The sequence below is a fragment of the Opisthorchis viverrini genome, assembly GCF_000715545.1.
Source record: "Opisthorchis viverrini unplaced genomic scaffold opera_v5_194, whole genome shotgun sequence".
Classification (NCBI taxonomy): Eukaryota; Metazoa; Platyhelminthes; class Trematoda; order Opisthorchiida; family Opisthorchiidae; genus Opisthorchis; species Opisthorchis viverrini.
The window spans coordinates 709,955-728,065 of record NW_008751850.1 but is presented as its reverse complement, the minus strand read 5'-3'; the positions used below and the strand labels follow the sequence as shown (position 1 = coordinate 728,065).

At 44.5% G+C, this 18,111-nt stretch overlaps 1 protein-coding gene across 1 annotated transcript in view; it reads right to left on the bottom strand.

Moving 5' to 3' along the window:
* The window catches only part of T265_07946 (hypothetical protein), a gene marked incomplete at both ends in the record, with an annotated part of 86,591 nt that overhangs the window by 54,672 nt on the left and 13,808 nt on the right, over window positions 1–18,111 (bottom strand). Inside the window, one exon of the mRNA XM_009173611.1 lies at window positions 872–946. The remainder of the gene's footprint in view (window positions 1–871; window positions 947–18,111) is intronic.

Sequence of the window (18,111 nt, the reverse complement as noted above, 5' to 3'; positions counted from 1 at the left end):
TCCATACGACTTTATCCCCACGAACTCAAAAGAGTACGGTGCAGTGGTCCACTTCCCCCAATAAGCACCGCGTCCGTACGGAGCTCAACGCTTAAATGGACCATTTTGTCCCAGTCTCGTGAATTCACCAACGAATTTATAGCTGAAACAGCTCACTCGAGGGTTATTTTGGTAGCACGCAAACTCGGAGACTTTGCACATCCTCCAGGAGATGCGTCCCAGGGGAATACCGCCGACCGGTCCCTCAGGCAGTCCCTATCGCCAGGCCTATGTATCTGCAGAAGCGACTTACCTCGCTGAAGAGCAGATGCGCATCTGTTCTAAAATCGGACTGTGCCTCGTCCCAGGAGCCAGAGCTAAGCATGCATCTGCCAGTTGCATAATGGCTCCCTCAAGTGTTAAACAGTAGGCGTACTGAATCTGCGTTTACAACACGTTCGGTGATACGGAACTTGACCAGTCCGTTGTCACAAGACTGGCAACATAATGAACTGGTAGCCCGGCTGTGATGCATGTGACGAGGTTGGCGAAATGGTTTTTCATTATGACGCGTGAACAGCTGACATTCACCAGTATTTTTGGGCGCGTCATGATCGTGTCGGAGTTCTTACATTAAAGGTTTCAGCGCTGACAGTTCGCAACAGCATATACATAGAGAGAAATCCAGGGGTATCTTCTTGTCTGCGAGTGCTCAGAATTGTCTTTACTCCTGGAAGATTTGTTTCCACAAGGACAAAAAGGTATTTTATAATGATTTTGTTTTTGTTCGGGCTCTAACTGTAGCTGCTAAACAAGTAATTGCGCGCCTAGGTTAATTTGATTCCGGTGGGTAATCTCATGGGCATCAAATTAGGTCTAAAGAGTAGCTTACCCAAGCTCCCTTCGAATGGATGGGGCCAGGTGAGTCCCCCCGGCAGATCGGCTTGGAATTCGGAAGTGAATAAAGCTAAAAATGGAAGAGGAATTGGTGTTCAAGGTCATGTGAAGTACGGCCGAAAAGTGCCTCACAATGCGCGACTAGTGAGCATTGACACCAGAATGAACGAACAATTAACTACCTAAAAAGACCGAATGCCCATGGTGCAAATGGGTTGACAGTTTCGCAGCTCCACCAGTTATAGGAATTAAACAATTGAATTGGACAGCCAACAGAGAATCCTTTCAATGTTACGTCATCAAGGTTTGAATTTAGATAGCGCCTGATAATCACAATCATGGCATCACTTTTTGAAAACTTCAACCCCTAAAATAGCTGAATACGATGTGCGGAAGCATAGTAAAGAATTCTACTTCGATCTAAAACACTGAACCCCCAAAAGATCACTACCAGTGGGTGAAGCGAGTGACAAAAGTTAGACAGTGAGGAGGTGGGTGAAGGATATAAAATCCCAACTTTCTTGTACACATGAGGGTTCTTCAGCAGTGCTTTCCAAGCAGTTCACACAATTAAGCGTAATCGTTATAATTTCCCATGTACGTTATAGCCGTTAGATGACATTGCAAGATTGGGCGCACTGTTCCTGAATACTTGGGCGTTCTAAATCAATAAGATAGTGTCTCACAAAGAAAGCTCGAACGCATGAGAATGGCTAGAGCGAGTATCCAAAGTATTCTTTATTATTGGTATTTATTAGCAAACATCTGTCATAGTTTGAAACACATTTAGCATATAATGAACTGAACAATTTGCTCCATACCCATGCCAACTAGTAAGACAAAGAAATAAAGACAATCGTTCAGCTGTTACACCTTTTTTGGTGCCTAGGTGCCATGCCACCCAAAGGAAGCACGAGGGTAAAGATACTGCCCAAGCCTAGAGAGGGAAGTCGAGAGGCAGAGGTCAGATTCGAACCACGGACCTTCCGGTCAGTAAATAAGCGCTCTAACCACTGAGCCATGACAACTGGGATATGTCAAAATTCGTCCGAAGTGTGAGTATAACCACCCGCTCAACTTCAAGGACTCAAGACAGTTCCATAGCCTCAGCTGTAACACCCTTCCGGTGCCTAGCTGCCATACAACCCGAAGGAAGCACGAGGGCTGAGACACTGCCAGGTTGCCCAAGACTAGACAGGGGAAGTCGAGAGGCTAGAGGTCGGGCTCGAACCACGGACCTTTCGGTTAGTAACTTCACGCTCTACCCACTTGAGCAATCCATAGCCTTATTGCGACAACTTTCATTTAGCATTTGAACAGTTTGAAAAACCTTTGATACACCATGTTGTGTAATTGCCAAAGTGAAAAATTCACGAATTCCCTGAAGTTCAGCTGATCGCCAGCCGTTTTAGCGTATGACGGGCTGAGTTTTATCATAATCTGCTAAAAGCTGACCAGTTGAGACGGATGATGGATACATAGAAAATGAACACCCGAGAAATTTCCATCCTACAAGTTCCAAGCCAGCCCGAAAACATTAAATAATTGTCTTGTCGTAATGTCCAGTGTAATGAAAACCGAACAGCTGAGAAAAACAATACACCCACCTCGTGCAGATCTAGCAAGCGGAAAGTAAACAGTAAAGATACCGAACCAACCGAGATGATGTACACTTCTGCAAAAAGTTTATCCGGTGTAGGTCTATGAACAAAATTGTCATCATCACAACACCAACACAGCAGTTTGTCAAGCATTCCGACCCCTCACACAAAGGAATTGTGGACGTCACCGAAGAACTTGAACTATGGGACGGTTTAGGTAGGACGTACAGTGAAAAAAATTTGACAACCTACACGGACCGACGAAAACTACCCTGATCATCCATGTGTGGTCTTAACGGCGAGTAGCTATCAGTTCACGGGTAGGAGGCAAAATGTTCAAGGTAATACTGCGTAAACCCTGGCGAATAAGCAGATCTAATCAGAATAACCAGGATGGACCACAATCGGATAAACTTCAGTCAGCTTCCTCAAATACATCCCATTCACTGCCTATTTATTCTCAACTAATGCACAAAATATTCACCCCTTCACCCGAATTTCACCACACCTTCGTAATTCTTCCCTTAAGGCGAGATGGTCTGGCACAAACAGCCGAGATTTTGTTAATTAGGAAAAGGAAAATTAGAAAATGTCGTTCAAATACCGTTCTTGACAGAAAAGAAGCTGCGGAAAATGACCGCAGTTTTTTCTTGTTCTAATAGTAGTATGCAATTTTGAAATTCAGATAGCAATTTCTTCACGAATCTCCCTAGAGATTCCTGAGATGATGATTGTTGATGGAGTCTAGACGGGACGAAACGGCCGTACTGAGCTTCGGAGCCGTAGACTGACTTCACTGGCAGGATGAAATTTCTATTAAAATTCCGACATCTCATCCGAGCACTCCGAGCAAACGAAGAAGGAAAACGTTTGCAAGACTTCCACTGAGTGAGCCGCCGGCGAAAGGATCGGACGACGTGTGACCAAGTGATGCAAACGGCACGGTTGAAAAGAAGTGGCGCCATATCGTTTTAATTGCTGATTAATCGGTCAATTGTTGCCAAACGTGTAGTCCCCACCTACTAGCTGGGATTTCGGGGGTTTGAAATGCCAGTGATGATCCCAAGTAAAAAGGAAAAGCTGTACATTGATTTTTCGCTTTTCAACATGATCTCTTTGTCTGTCAAAACCATATGCCCGTAATCTAACACAAAAACGCAGTCGCAATCCACTTCGGTTACCGTGAATTCCCTGTTCTTTTGTCACAGTGCGCCAACAAAAAACTGAGTCACTTGGGCCAGCTATGTCGCTTTCTTTGTTTATGGTTACTGCTTAGCTCTGTAGCTGTAGCTCTGATTCAGTATAAAGACCCTCCGTCGAGAAATAATCAGACATTCATCCACCACGCAGAGTCTGTACAGTCTTAAGAGAGGGGATGTCAATGTGCAGGTAGGGTCTCCCAGTACATGAGAGATATGATTTGGTCCCAAGTTTACTTCAAAATTATTTGCAACTCTGCAGAACAACAGTTGTTCCTGAGTAGTACTAGGTTTCTGGCCTCGCGTTCACAATAGTGGAGTCGATAGCACAATACTCGAATGTCATCATTCTGGAATACGAAGAAGCGTTCAGTTGTAGCACCCTTTCGGAGCCTAGCTGCCAAGCCACCTGAAGGAAGCACAAGGGCTGGGATACTACCAGGTTGCCCAAGCCTAGACAGGGGAATTCGAGAGGCGGAGGTCGGATTCGAACCGCGGACCTTTCCGGTCAGAAAATTCGCGCTCTAACCACTTGGGCCATTTCGCCCCATACATATGTTGATTTGGTCAAAGCTTGATAAACGGTGTTTCCGACCGCGTACATACTGACCACTAGGTCTCAGAAACTATGTTTTCACTTTTTCATACAAGATATTGTATGCCTTCCATACCACAGCATACTTGGCTTAGACGATCCGTTAAGCGTTAATTGAAACAAAGTCTGTGTGTGGAGAGGGAGCATAGTGGAACCGGCAAGTTCGAAGAATGGAGGAGGTTTGTATGGCGAGGAGTGCATGGAAACTTTCCAATCAAATTCGCAAAAGAGCAATACTGGAACAGTAATATTGGACGATAATGAAATACACAATAGAGGTCAGCATCGGGATTGTTGGCAGAATATGTTCAATAACAGTTTAGCTGACCACTGGTTCCTATACAGATATCTTCCATTTAACCGCTCATTTTGAGCAGTGGTCCATGAGTTTGGATCTCCTTCCATCAGCCGATGAACTACTAATGTAACGGTGATACCACTGATGGGGAGGCATGCGAGTAGTATGCGTTGTTCTTGGAATTTCGCTTTGCGTCTCTTGAAAAGGGGAGATCTGTTGCGGAATTTGTGGATTCGCTTTGTAACATTTTCTTGGATTTGAGCAATGAATGATTGGAGTCAATGAATATCCAGGAAAGTTCAAGAAGACGCGTTCAGGAGAAGATGGGTGTCCAGTTTTTGTAAATAAGATGCAAATTAGAGTTTTGCCTCCCTGTCCAATAGTCTGTGACCGGTCAGCTGGCATCTTCTATCAAATAACTCCGCAGCAAACACCTTCTTGCTTTCACTAATACGCCTTTTTGCCTTGAAACTGTGAGTCAGTGCTTAGAGGGCGAATTTACTGACGGGGAGGTCCGTGGTTCAGACCCGACCTCTGCCTCTCGACTACGGAGCATGACTGGATTTGGCAACCTGGCAGTATGTTGGCTTCCTTCGGTTGGTATGGCAGGTAGACACTGGACGGATGCTACAGCTGAACGACGATTAGTACTGTTTTTATATTTCTAGTTCCTAACACGATATGAGGGACCGAAATCGTTTGGCATCAAGCGGAATTCCGCCCAGGTAGGGGAGTGTATAAATCCCATCTTCACGTTACGGCAAATACTTCACTGGCGACATACACAACGCGGCTTCTCGCGGCTTCAAAGGGGCTTTGATTCAACAAACATGTTAATTATGTTACTTGAAATGTTTGTAAACAGACTTCGTGCTCTCTATCCTCATCCTTATAGTAGTGTAATGGTTTACGATGAACTTCTCAGAGGCTTCCCCAGATCGGCAAGGCTGCCCTAACCCAACCACCCTTCTTGTTCAATTTTTTAGTCGGCATTAACCCACCCACCCTTCTTGTTCAATTTTGTAGTCGGCATTACCATTTTGAATACACATTTTAAGGGATCTAGGATCATGGAACCGAAAATGCTTTCAGAGCAACACTAGCAGACTTGAACCATTTAGACGTTGTCTTTTTATTTGGCGACCATCTGTCGCACATTCTACGCTAGACAGAGCTGTAGAAGTAAACCTTAGCCTCGGTTGCGCTTTGCAAGCTCAAAGTGTAAAGCATCCATGCGAATTTCTGAGCAACTATGTGCAACGCATGGAAGAGGAACTTGAATTTTTTTTCACCTGTTTACGCCTATGGACACCTGTACGTCATGACCACACCCACGATAATGCACACACTATCAACGACCATCTACTAAAAAAAGACGTCATCATCATCATCGACGGCATAACAGCAGTGCTGAACACCGATACTTCACTGTCGTAGAGAAAGACGTTCCCACCTACAAACTTTTGTTGGAGGAAGAATCCCAGATAGGGAAGAGCAGGACTTGGAGAGACGAAATGAGGGCGTCTACCGTCAAACTTAGCGCCTTCCTGGTTGTGATACGAGTGATTCTGTTCACACGCGGGTAGAAACCCTGTCGGATATTGCACATAACCAGTTGGAGTGGCTGGCGTACTATTAACTCCGAATCAGGCTGTCTAGTTTGTTTATCGCTGTTTCATGAGCTCACGTCATGTAACATTCACAGGGAACTTTGGGTCACTTTTCTCAATGGTGACTTCTTACTTCGATATGATGTCTTGTTACCGTTCCCAAGTACAAGTATCTTGTTCTTGACCGCTCCTATTGCCCTGTCCCTTTCTTTCCACTTTTACCAGGCATCCTTTCCCATGGTTGTATGGCACCCAAACATCAGTATTCAACGGTGGTATATTGTTGCCGATGCCATTTATGCTTCACATTGTGAACCCCTGGTTTTCTTGGTTCTACTTGGAACTAGTTCTTCGTAATTTCGTTGTATCTCATCCCTTTTTGTTCCAGTATCACTGCAATTAGACAATTTATCTGTTTACTAACGACAAAGACGATCGATCCGCGATCCAATACTTCGCTCTTTTGTGTAACTCCTTAGTGGGTGCTCGGAAAAAGTTCAAGCTGTGAGCTCAGAGCGTCATCCCTTGAATCTGTGGTTGTCACGCAAGTCAAGTACAGCGCAGGGGTTGTTATCGAATTAATGGCATTTCGCACACGCACCGTGCACGCCTTAGAGTTCTGTGAACAGCTTTCTTCACTGACGTTCATTAACAATGTATGCTATAAGGTGAAGGGAGCGAAGAAAATGAAGAAGCTAGGATGACTTTAATGGCGTTTGGCACACTATACCAGGAAAAACCAAGGCAGTTACAGTCATCCGAAAAATGGCCACAGTTCACCTCATGATGGTTGAAGGGTGACAGGGAGGTTGTGGAAAAGATTGATGGGCAGCAAAACCCAGCTTCACGTTGTCACACCAATGACAACGGATACGTGCCCTGATAATCGGACAGTACACGCGCACCAGCTCGCGCGAGAAGATGGGCGAGAAATGGGCAAACACAACGCACTTGACGTAGAACCGGGAGGAAGGTAGGGGAATCAAGTTGAAAAGAGTCGATCAGATAGATATACAAATGTGTTTGATGAATCATTACAGGTTGATGGAAGAGGTACCGTGCGTGAGAACATTGCATTATGGTTAAGTTTCAAATAGAAAGGATAGTTCTCGTACCTTGGAACTAACGCGTTCCAGTATCGTTTAGGTTACTATGAGCATCATTTAAGTAAATGGAAACAAGAACTAGAATACGATGAATCCTCCGAAATAACTGTAACGATGATACTGCGATCGGCTGTGGAAATTTCAGAAAAGTATGAACTGGCGTAATGGTCTTGTGAGAGCTCCGTTCTACCCAAGGACTCAAAATATCAGAACGCTCCTGATGCACCAGAAGCAGAGTAAGTATTTTTCGGCCACAAGAAAGCTCGGTGGGAAATATCGAAACTAATTGGAGTGGATTCCACATCTGGCCTTCGTGATATTGTAGAGAATGGTAACCTCAAAGACCAAATCAAATCCGATAGGAACGTGAATCAATCACCAGGTAGGCCTGACCAGATTCAAGAATTCCGAACGAATGAAAAATGGTTTTCTGCCCCAGGTTGTGGAGAAGAGCAAAGTGCCCTTTTTCCCACAAATGCCTGAGGCCTGTGGCTGTCCGAATCTCTAACAATTCCGCGCTTTAAAAATTACCCTAGGCACATAGGCCTATCAACTCTGCATCAGTTCTAGCGTATAACGATATCTTTTACCCGGGAAAACTACATTACCACACGTGACCTTGCTCCTATGGAGAATGTCCTGACTGGTAGATGAAAAACGGCGTGTTTTGTTGCACACGTACACTTCCATCACAATTTCTTTTCCCATGATAAACCCCCTGACCTGTTCCGGGCATGTGACACATGGATCATGTGACTCTGACCTGAAGCAAATCCTTGACCCAGCTCCGTCGACTTAACAAAATTTTTTGCCTAACAGATTGCGGCAAGGTCGAGGGATGTAATCAGCATTAGGACAACACATCCAAATTGTAAGTTAAATGATAAACCGCCTCGATATGATGCAACCAAATCCATGGCTGAAAAATCCCATCAGTGTAGCAGAAGATCAGAATTCAGAACGACCAACTTGAGCACAACCCACTCAAAAACCTATGCTCTCGGTGAGTGTTTATTCCGGTAGTGAAAATATTCTTTAGTCTGTGTTCATGTAACGTAACAATGCAGACAGCATACCCAACAGAAGAAAAAATTCAACTAACACGATGACAAGTTAACTTTCGCGCTCCGACTAATGCCATACAACATCTACGAAAGTGAATATATTATATACATACATCAATAAAAGGCGCCAGTTGGTTTGAACGTCGAAAAACAGATGTTCAAATCAAGTTTTTAAAAGAAACTTCAGCATATGAGGTAGCACACGTTTACTAGACACGCGCTTCGATTCCAGTAATTGTCCTACTTCATTGATAAGAGATCTGACCGCTGCGTGAGGGAGATTTTCGAAGGGCTCTGTTTTTGACAATAGCTGTCTCCGAAAAACTGCACGCAATCAGTAACGCTGAAGTACGGCAGGCGGTTTTCGGAAAACCTCATCCTGCCTCGACAGACCAGCTGCTCACAATCCAAAGACTATGCTGGTTGGGCCAGAGGGCCAAGTCTTGTGTCGGATGGAAACGATCTAAGGGTGGTTAGTCTGTGATCTTGCAGCCAAGCATGAATGAACTTACCAGTCAACCCAGTCGCATTGGTAAATGCCGTTTTTCCGGATGGGGACCACCGGACAAGACAAGCCAATGGTTAGTGAACCTGACAGATATGGCTATGTCATGCAGCCTATGAGGGGTATACATCAAAGTCATCGCCTTCGTTGTTCTCATTCCCTTAGTCTCTCTATCCTCGGTGAACGAAGCAATAACGGGTAGAAGCAATGGATACTGATGCACGGTCTGTGAGCTAAAAAGCTGACTGATCGACTGGGTAATTGTCTAATCGCAGAGGTGAAGACATACCACACAACTATCATAGAGTACCAGCAGAAAAAATAGTTTATCCATCAGATAAATGAGCTAACGTCTGGTCAGTCACGTGATGTAGATGACAATACATCGAGCGTACATACGATTGGAATCTAGGCCTTGAGTGTAGCGTGTGAGCTGCAAGAAATCCACCACCGATTGAATCAGTAACGAAGAGTGGACTAGTGGAAGCATTTGCAATGGTCTTCTCCTGTCTAAGTTTGGGCGGTCAGGTGAACCTCGTGGTTCCTCCGGGTCGCATGGCAGCTTGGCACCAAGCCGGTCGTATAGCTGAACCACTACTATTTTTAGTGGCCCCTAAGGCGCACTGGAAAAATAGACACATCTATCCAAAATCAACGGTTCGCGGAAACGTAGACGTTCTTTTTGAAGTTCCGTTCCTGAAAAAAGCATTATCCCACCACGGAAAAGGGACAGTCGTATGCGTTCTACGGTTGTTAGACAAGCACAAATCGGGATAACTAGCGTCTTTAAGGCAAGTGCTTTTTGTGTGAGCAGGGTCTAACAAGGTCACAGATCGCTCACGCAGAGAACCTGCCATTTCTGGCTCCTGCATTGTATGTAATATCAAGATAGTCAACATCTATAATCATGGTTGATGTCCGAATCCCCAACCTCCCTTCCATCCGGCAGGCTTGTCCTGAACACAGGGATAGGTACAGCAACCTTCCTGCTAGTTCTGTATCAGACTTGCACAAAATTTGCAACCCAGGTATAGGGGCACAAACTGTGAAATATTTTACAACAAAACGAACAAAGGGATTCCCTCGACGGTCCTACAAAATTCTTTATACTTATTGTCCAGTTAGCAGTAGAACGGAAAGGTCGATGTGTTCACATAAAAGTTTCAGCCGCCGTGTCCATTGTACTGACAAAACGTAGTATCTAAAATGTGTGACGGAAAGTAACTGTGCCCAGAGGGAACTCGTCCACCGATCGGTAGTCAAAGAACGAGTAGGACATTGGTATGACTCGGAACACAAAATGTTATTCCATCTACACCCAAGATGTATCGAAATCTGAGAGACCAAGAAATCGGGTGAAACTAAGCTATATGGCTGGCTACACATGTGGCGCAATACCTGAACTAAGATTGTTAACCAATGATTCAAAGCGATTGAATTCGAGCAAAAATCACTCCACGAACGAATACGCAAGTGATCAGCCGAAAAATTCAGCTCATTCGCCCCAATGGCAGCGGCAAGAAAAAGGTTGTTTGCATTACTTCCTATGTATCTTACTGCAAACACATACCTCTTAGGAAGACAGTCGTCCAAAAGGCACCAGTGTTCTATGAGTACAGTTGTCCGGATAATTTCCCGTTTAAATGTGCTGTCGAAACGGGTCACTCGAATGAACATCTGCCCCTTGTTTTTCTTCAACCAAATATGCCACGAAAAGACACCACAGATGTTAATATTCAGAATATCCAAGTTCATCTTTGTAATCAGTAAGAGATGACTGGGCAAATTTTGTGGACAATCTACTTCTGCTCTTACCTCGTTCGAGTCTTTCTGAATTTCAAGCAGTCTCCGGTCAAGTTTGAGCAACAGTCGCCACCGACCGACTGTCCCCCCTTCCCATAAAGAAAGCTATAAGTAACCTTCGTTAATCCTCACTACTCGGAAAATACAAGCAGTTGGCTCAAAAAGAACATTCCATAAACCACATGGGACTTCATCTGAGGGGTTACGAGTTCGAGTCCTAAAGGGGATTAGAGGTGTTTTGATTCCAGTGATTCTCGACAATGAATAAACGGCTGAACAGTGCTTATTCACAGTTTAGCTTACATCTATTTTGTCGAACATTACCGGAGATTCAGCTAGATTTCAGGTGAGTCTCCCGTCAAAACCGAATTCATATGCAAATGAGTGTATTTTGCTAAAAAAAAAAGGATCCTTTGGCCAGGACCCCAGTCAGGGGCACCGAGTCTCACCCCTCCCAAGTCCATCAGTTCCTACAGCACTGCCAGCAGCAACAGTATATCTATCAAATCTCTTATTTTGCCGGATTCGATGGCACATCTCTAGAGAGCCAGGTATTCAGAAGTCCTGGGGTTGCATTCCACAGGTTAAACACTATATCAAGAATCTGGTATTCTTCGAAGTACCGCCAACCTACCAAAGGAACGTAGCCGACCGGAGAATTAGAAACCAGCTATTTGACGTCTACCCTTCCTTCTTATCTAATCATTGTGATGCTTCCGAACATCCCACATTCCAACTAAGTGATGACGCATCCCTTACTTTCACATTACATACAAACTTCACGTCCCAGGTTACGGGCGAGTATCATCAGTCGACATCTGTCTGACGGGAGACTGCACACACACACACACACACACACACACACACACACACACACACACACACACACACACACACACAAACATGTACGCACAAACGTACGCTTCCTGGTGGCACAGAAGAAACCAACTGTTCTGTGAAACGATTGCAAAAAAATATCCAACATAAGTTGATGCGAATCGCGTTCCACAATTCAGGTGTCCGAAGGGATTAGTCATCATCGGTCCAGCGCGTGCCCGAATCCGTTTTCGTGATGAAACGAACAAGTGAGAGCAACATGACAAAATTTAACCCGTCGGGTGGTGGAGTGAGTTCCACATTCTAATGCGGCAGAAAAAGCAGCCAAAATGATTGAAAGAAAGCGTTCAGCTGTAGCACCCTTCCTGTGCCTAGCTGCCATGCCACCCGAAGGAAGTACGAGGGCTGGGATACTGCCAGATTGCCCAAGCCTAGACAGGGGAAGTCCAGAGGCGGAGGTTGGACTCGAACCACGGACCTTCCGGTCAGTAAATTCGCGCTCTAACCACTTGGACCATCTCGCCCTCCCCCCACCCCCCAAGAAAAATGATTGATCAAACAAATCGCCCTCCATGGTAAGCACAAACTATGGATGTATGTAAGATCTCCAAGGCCACCAATATTCCGATCAGCTGGGTCACTTCGGCTTCAGCTGAATCGAAGCTGTGAATGAAGTTATTCAGTTATCGTATATCCAAATCGTGGAACCCAAATTTAAGGGATCTGCAGGCGGGGTCAACTGGTTCGTCCAATGAATCATGATAGATCGCCTTTGATCAACGATCGAAACACGTCAGTAGGGCACACATGAAGCGAAAACTCGAAAGCCAAGTGTCATCGCTCAGACTCAGTGACATCAGTCTGAAAGCGCATACTTTCATTGAGTCTTGTGATCCGATCAATGCATGGAAAACAGGCATTAAGAATGCAATGAAGAGAGGCAATTTAGACTATGTGATTAGATAACAGAGCTTCTATGTTAATTAAGACGAACAATAAGTGACCATTGAATAAGTAAGTTTGGACAACTTAGTCGGAGTCAAACGGAGTACAGGGGACCAATCTTGTAAAATCCACAAAGCCAAGGGCGGATATGATGTAGAATCTCAGGATTTCAACGGATGTGCAAGCACTTCATCAAACAGAGAAACGAGAACAAACAATTACTCCTGTACGGTAAACTGGACGTGTGAACATCGATTAAAAAGGGAACGTAGGATGTGCAAAACGCGATCCACTTTCTTGGTTTTCTCCGTTCCTTTTCGACTGCAAATAGTCTATTTTTGACACATTCTTCAATTAAACTAGGACGATACTTTCAAATTCTTTACGCATATAACTTGTAAAACTTGTAACCAAGAGCAACGATCGTTAAGATCTGAGCGACCGCATTCTCAGGAGAAAACGGAAAATAGTCGACAAGTATCCCCATGGAGGAATCATGGCTGATTCTTTTGTACGGTCCAATGAACTTAGGAGTCGCACAAATGAAATACCTAACAAAGGATTTTGACTTCCACTGCGGTGAATTATATCTTTTTCCATGCCCTGAGGGCTTCGTAGACAGCCAAACCATCGTTTTGTAATCCACGACGATGCTATGTCATGTACATACGTCTCGAAAGCGGAGGACCTTGGATACCTCATTGGGTACTCTTCGCGAGTTTGTTCTACTTCATTCTCGCCTTGAATTGCAGTACAGACTTTGCGATCTCCCTGGCTTTCCCGATAATCTACTTGGAGACAGCTCATCAACAGAAGTCGTTTTTCAGTGGAACGCTCATCCTTCTACTCCTAAAAGCGCACTTTTTCCGTCCGCCACTAATGACAGAGATACGTGCACCGCCCATCAGTTTATTGAAACGAATAAAACTCACCAATGGGTTCTAATCACAGTCGGTGGTACCGAATGGCGTCCTTAAATCACAGCAATTTTGACCCCTGAGCATTACACATTGAGTGCAGCTCAAATGGGATGGAAGGATCGAACGTTCCGCAACTCCTCAGTATGCAACACGGTCTTTCAGAAATCCTGTGCATTTAAGTATAGCCTGGCCGGAAATTCGGTGGAGAGGTGCTTTCGGTGATGAGGTGAAAAGTTGACTTTTCCGTCGCGGAAATTTAGGAATTTTAATGAGGAATTCATCCTACAAATGAAGCCAATGTATGCCGAAAAGCTGAGAAACACTGTACAGCTGTTTCACCTATACTGGGAATCATCAGTAGTGTGTATCTCACGAAACTCCAGGACGTTTCGAACCCACGACCTCCCGGTTGGTAGTTTAAACACTCAACCATTCAAACATGAGCACGTGATCAGCAGTGTGATAACTCGCACTAGCACAGAATATAGCGCCATTCATCCCTCAACCATGGAAACAGCCTCACAAAGTCAATCGATCTTCGAGTGATGACTTCCGGGATAGATGTTTCATTCATTGGGTGAATTTTATCCTCCCTCTGAGCTACTTAAAGATTGTTGGTACCGTGTAGAAATTTGAAGATTTTTAATGGGATTGCGTCTGTGGAGTGAGTCCAGTATATGCTGAAAAACCACGAACAGCTGTACAGTTGTTTCATCCTCATTGGGAATAATCACGCATCGCACAAGACTCCAGGAAGTTTCGAATCCGCAACCTGAGAGTTGGTAGGTTGAACCGTTCAACCACGTACGGCTGATTAGCAGCGTGGTTACTTCGCACTGGACTGGAGGTAACGTTGTACAAGAATTTCGTCGGGCATTGCAATATTTATCAGTTCTGATTTGCCACACTCTAAGGTTCCATTCACTGAGCTGACAGCCGCCGACATGTGGTGCGTGTAATGTAGTCTGGTTTAGTGAAAAATTATCAACTTGTAATCTCTAGGTTTGTTCCACTTGGCATTCAACTAAGCGGACGTCGTGAGGCGTTAAATCTACTGATCAACTAAATCCCTACGTAGTGATAGAGAGGACAAAAATTTCACCAGTGTTACAGTGACTGAGAAGTACAACATTGGTAATGTCAGAATAGCCATCCCTAGAACGAGTTGCTCATAATCGAATAGATGTAGGCAGTGAGAATATTCCTACCACAGTTCTAACCTTCGAGGGACTTTCCGAAATACCCACAGAACGTGGGACTGGAATATCTATGCAGCTTCATCATACAGTGGTATTGTGACCGCAGATTAGTGGCTAAGCAACCTACGAGGAGTAAGCAGCGTATGTGTTGCCTTACCGCTACTGTGTACGTGTGAATTCAACCAATGTACAATGTTTCAAATTTGTTACCGCACACGATCAGCGACTTGTGGCTGTTGTTCACTTAGTCCATTCAATCAGAGAACGTTCGACTTTACTAGAGTTTACTCAACGATAAAGTTCTGTTCCGTTTGTCAAACAAAAGACCCTGTGCAGAACTGCAGTGGTTCCAGTCGGCAAGGCTTCGTTCACCGAAGATAAAGAGAATGAAGGAATGTAATTCGTGCGTTGGAGGCAATAGTTCAATTAGTTCATTGACGTCAGATGGTTCTGTTCGTCTGGTATATGGCGATGGCGTTCACTCGTGTTCACTTAGCGCGTTCTTTTCGAATTTCTCAACTCCCACTCAGCTTACGAAGGTTAAATTTCGAAAAGGTTCTAGCTGCGCTCATCAGATATAGTCACAGAGTCGCGGAATGCAGAAATTACAGGTTCCGACCGCAGCTGAATGCAAAATGTTGCCATGATCACCATCACTAAACTGCAGCCGACATGGGCAATACTCACAGAACCAATTAGTGATGATGGCGAGTGACAGTGACTAATGAGAACAAGTTTATTTGGGTAAATTTGGGACCTGGCACGCGAATCGCTGAGGATATATGGAGGATCTATGAAAGGAAAAACTTGCGGGTTACCAGAAAGCCAGAAAGTGAGACAGATGTACAGCGACTGAGTCGGCCCGTTGGGAAGCACATGATAACAGCTTTCTGCCAAATCCCACGGGACATAGTTCCAAGAAATCTGGTGGTTTCACGTGAAAACTGTCCGAAACACCAGAAACTAGGTCTAACCAGATAAACATTACCTCAAACTTGAACGGGTTTTCCAATTCCAACAGAAGAGTAATGCGTACCCAACCACTAATTCGAGATTCCTCTTGTTGATGAGGACGCACACGTCGCGCAGGTTCAAGTGTGTGGCAGATACTATCATCTGGAATCGTTTATTATTACTTCGGAGATTAAATGGTCCCATTTCGGTGATCTAGGAAGTTGTTCATTCGTGAATCAAGGACAATGGACGCTGCATTAAAGAACGCGACCATTTGCGCACTCGGTTTAGACAGAGCCAAAAACAGCTTCTGGAAACCTACGAATACATAACCAGGCGGTGTGATTCCTTTTTGTATGGATTTTAGACTGCACATACGGTCCGTGAACAACCAACTGGTGTGAATTATTCTGAACAGCCAAACTCGGAAAAAGGGTGGTCTTGGCACCGTTTCGCACGCCTACGTGGTGCTGTCTTCTAGATAGGAGAGTCGCATCCAGGGGATGGTAGTGATGATCATGATTGATGATGATGATGATGAATGATGATGATGATGATGATGATGATGATGATGATGATGATGATGATGATGATGATGATGATGATGNACCGTTTCGCACGCCTACGTGGTGCTCTCTTCTAGATAAGAGAGTCGCATCCAGGGGATGGTAGTGATGATCATGATTGATGATGATGATGGTGACGATGACGATGATGATGATGATGATGAAATAAACGCAAACTTCAGTTTCCAAGTTCAGCTGTAACACCCTTCTGGTGTCTAGCTGCCACGCCGCCCGAAGGAAGCACGAGGGACAAGATACTGCCAGGTTGCCCAAGCCTAGACAGGGGAAGTGAAGAGGCACAGGTCGGGTTCGGACTATGGACTTTCCGGTCAGTAAAGTCGCGCTCTAACCACTTGAGCCATCTCGCCCTAGTTTCCCAAGTGATACTGAATAGCTAAAAAATAAAGTGCAACAGTGCCAACAGCGGTACCAGCAAACGCTACTTGATACAATTATCGGATTGTGGAGAAATGGTCCACCTAATGAGTGTTGCATTATATCAAAAACATTCAGACAAGTCAAATATCAATCCTTCTCATTTACTCAACCGGAGGAGCTATTAGCTCAGAATATTCAGAATCTTAGGTCAGCGAAGGCTCAGTAGTTGTCAGATAAGGGAAATCTGTTATAACTAGAGAGGACGCCAATTGCGTAAATTACATCGGTGCTAATGGGACGCAAACGAACATCTCATTTATGATGAATACACTGTACAAAGACCACTCAGGTCTCGGTTCGCCTTATACTGGAGAGATATCGTAGTCCATCTTTTTCAAGGAACGCACTAATCATAAGAGTGCTGAAAGCTCTTCGACAACCCTGTATTTGTTTTACGTTTATGGTTCGTTGGTTGGAAAACAATATTCCCTTAAAAAGGAGTATTTGTCAAGAGCCTATGCTCAAAGTGCGAAGCTAACGATGTTATGGTCATTTCGCACGCTGTCGCTCCAAAGTTTCGCTGTGCCCTGCATCTAAAAGCAAAATAGAAAATAAAAATAAATCGTTCAGTGCCTAGCTGTCAAGTTACCGGAAGGAAAAATGAAGGCTGAGATACCTCCAGGTTGTCCAAACTTAGACAGGAGCAGTCGAGTTTCGAACCGCGGACCTTCGGATCAGTAATTTTGTGCCGTCACACTACTGAGCGATCTCCAGCCCTGGGTCTAATTTACGGTGATAGGACCGTGCCGTATACCACTTATATTTACTCAATACTCGTTATTTTTCGTACCCCAAGTGAGCTACAATGAGTGGTACTTGCCTTTTCAATGCCGAAACAATAGACACTACAGCGCTGCTAGCGACCAGCCATGTTTGGGAGGGGTCATTAAGCTTTGGTGGATAGTGGATAGATAGCTCAAAATCATGGGGGGCATTTCTCTATGGAGAAAATAGCACGGCATAAGTTGTTTTCAACTTTGATGGGAAACTGTCTATCTTTAAACGAAGGTTAAAGCAGCACATTCAGTTGTAGAATATCATAAACGAGAGATTCAGTTGAGTCTCTCGTGAAAACCAAATTGTTTGCAAATGAGTGTAGTTCTCGAAAACAGTCCAATTCGGGTTCAAGTAGAACATAAGATTGACGAAAACTCGGGGAATGCGCCCACCTGATGAGCCCCAGGAAGCGCGAAACCGGTCATGGGCTGTCAAAGAGTTTCCAGCAACCTTGTGAGTAGTTTCTTTTATGAAAAGGGTTAAAGCTAGTTCTCAGGAATGATACTGCAACCTCATCGGGGAAGTGACCCATCTTCGACAGTTCTCCTTGTGTTGGCAAAAATACAAGTGAACCAGATTACCAACAGCGAAGCATACATAATAAAAATGAAAAGACAGAGCTGGCAGCGGAGCTCGATTTCGCGATATTGCTACAGGTCAAAGAGATAACGCAAATTCTGTGCCACACCCTGAAATCCGTCTTTTCGTTTGCACTCTGCGATTGGATCCTTTCTCAAGAAACAATATTCGAATAGTTCTGTTACTGTGCCCACTTCTTTAAATCAGTTTGACAAAAAGCTTTCTTTTTTTGAAAAAAA